The sequence below is a fragment of the Mandrillus leucophaeus genome, unplaced genomic scaffold (assembly GCF_000951045.1).
Source record: "Mandrillus leucophaeus isolate KB7577 unplaced genomic scaffold, Mleu.le_1.0 Scaffold602, whole genome shotgun sequence".
Classification (NCBI taxonomy): domain Eukaryota; kingdom Metazoa; phylum Chordata; class Mammalia; order Primates; family Cercopithecidae; genus Mandrillus; species Mandrillus leucophaeus.
In genome coordinates, this window is record NW_012106498.1 from 592,299 (window position 1) to 595,055 (window position 2,757).

Sequence of the window (2,757 nt, forward strand, 5' to 3'; positions counted from 1 at the left end):
TTAAGGGGTGGGGCCTACTGGGAAGTGTTCGGGTCATGGGGGCAGGTCCCTCATGAATGGCTTGGCGCAGTTCTTGAGGAAGTGAGTGAGTTCTTGCTCTCAAGGGACTGGGAATGAATCAGTTCCCAGGAGAGTAGGTTGTTACAAAGCCAGGACACTCTTCATGTTTTCTTTTCTTTGCTTGAGTCCACTTACCCGTTGACTTTCTCTGCCATATTATGACACAGCATGAAAGTCTTCTTCGGGAGCCAGAGCCATGCCCTTGAACTTCCCAGCCTGCAGAACCATGAGCTAAATATACCTCTTTCTTATATAAATTACCCAGTCTCAGGTGTTCTTTAACAGCAACACAAAATGGACTAGTAAAAGATTTTTTTTTTTTTTGAGATGCAGTTTCACTCTTGTTGCCCAAGCTAGAGTGCAATGGCTTGATCTCAGCTCACTGCAACCTCTGCCTCCTAGGTTCAAGCAATTCTCCTGTCTCAGCCTCCCAAGTAGCTGGGACTACAGGCGCCCACCACCACGCCCAACTAATTTTTTTGTATTTTTAGTAGAGACGGGGTTTCACCATGTTGGCCAGGCTGGTCTCGAACTCCCAACCTCAGATGATCCTCCCACCTCAGCCTCCCAATGTGCTAAGATTACAGGTGTGAGCCACCGTGCCCCAGTTATAAAAGATATTTCAATCTGTGCATGCTCTGATCCACCTTACCCTAGCTCCCAAGTTATAGTTTATCTCCAGTAAAGACTTGCCACTGTCTGTCCAAGACTTCCAGGGGCTGTGCATCCTATTCTGCTATTTCTCAGCGTGTGATTCACATGGCACCAGTGACTCAGTCACCAGTGAACCATATAAAACAACAGCTTACTGGAGTTCACACCAGATCTAATGACTCTCCATCCAGACCTGGGAGAGCTGAGGAATCAGCATTTGACTCAGGCACTCCACTGCCATCCCCTGCTAGGAACTCTCAGAGTCAAAGATCAACCGTGAGTGGCCACTTGATCTGGAAGAGGGCACACTGTCATAGAAGCCTGGGGCCTAAACCCTCACGCCTTGGTTGCTGGTGCTTTCTGTGAAATGAATGTAAGAATTCCTGTGTCATAGAGAAATGAAGTTGGAAGACAATACCCTCTGTGGCCATGTTTTGCAAGCTCTGAAATACATACAACATAAAAAAGCTGTTAGCATTACCTTCAAGCCCCCAGTCGTGTCTCTGCAGCCTCTGCCACGGGGTCCAGGCCAAAAAAAGACAAAAGCATCCATAGAGTTGACATCATGGTGGCGGGTGGGGGGGGGGTGCCACACAGAATCTACAAGCAAGGGTGGGAAAATAGGTGTCAATCAATTCTCTTTTATATTAATAATTGAAAGAAACACTGTATTAGCCCTTTAAAAATGTTAAGTGCATTCATGTGCTTTCTTTTTTGTATCTTGTGAGATGGGTGTAATTATCCCCCTTCTACATATGAGAAAACGAAAGGTCAAAATGAGATTTTTATGGGAGGAGGAAGCCAAACCCAGCTCAGCCAATGGCAGCTCAGCTACCACCCGTGTGACATTTGGCCCAGTCACCTGAGGCCTTGGTTTTCTCTGCTATGACGTAGGCCTGATGGCTGTATTCACTGAATGGTGAAGGTAGGTATAGGGTAAGATAAGGTATGTGCTCAGCCCAACGTTGGGGCTGGCACATTGCATGACTTTGTGAGTCTAGTTCCAGGATATCTGCTCCTGATTCTCTGCTCTCAACCTCATATTGAGGAACGTCAGGGGACCCTAAAAAAATACAAGAGGAATGAAGACAGATGGGGATGGCTGCTGGAATCTGGCCATGTTCTGCCCAGAAACAAACTAGGTGAAGAGTAAAGAGTTTTATTCTGAGACTATTAAAATGTCTGTTGACCAGAGCAGGCTCCCCCTGGATCTAGTCACTAAACACAGCTATTGGACCAGGGCAGAGCTGGGACTAGGAAGACACAGGGCTTGACTGAGACACCACCCAAACCCAATTTGGAGTTCCTATTCTCCTGCTTTTCTCCAAAGGCAACTTCAGTTGGAGAGAGTAGAATTCAATGGGCAAAGTTGTAAGTCAGCCTCAGGAATGTCTGTCCGCGTCACTTTACCTGATATTGCCAGGTAATGAGAGCTTCCTTGCTCCCTGCCTGGAGCCTGAAGCTGCTGGGGGCAGTTGCAGAAGACGCCTAGAGCCCTTCTCCCTCTTTCCTGTGCAGGCCCTTGGAAAACCGTTTCTCTCTCTCACCCTCGTTCCTTCCTTCAGTATTTGTTGGGCACCTGCTATATGCCAGGTTTCAAGAGCAAGAAAGAAAATAAAATGCTCCAAAAGACGTTTAAAAAAGAAATTATTCTAAAGATAATACACATTAAAATTAAGCATGGCTGGGCATGGTAGCTAACACTTGTAATCCAGCACTTTGGGAGGCCGAGGTGGGCGAATCACTTGAGGTCAGGAGTTTGAGACCAGCCTGGTCAACATGGCAGAACCCATCTCTACTAAAAATACAAAAATTAACTGGGCGTGGTGGCACATGCCTGTGTTAGAAACAAGTGCTCGGTTCTGCAAGGAAGAACCAGCACTCAGGCAAATAGTTTTCTCAGCAAGGCAATTACTTCTACAGAAGGGTGCTGCCTGTGTCAGCCACGATGGCAAGAGCAGCCCAACAAAGGAGAGAAGGGGTTTTTATCCCTAACGCAGTTCTTGTTTCTGTGTCCTTTCCCCATTGGCTGGAGTTGGACCT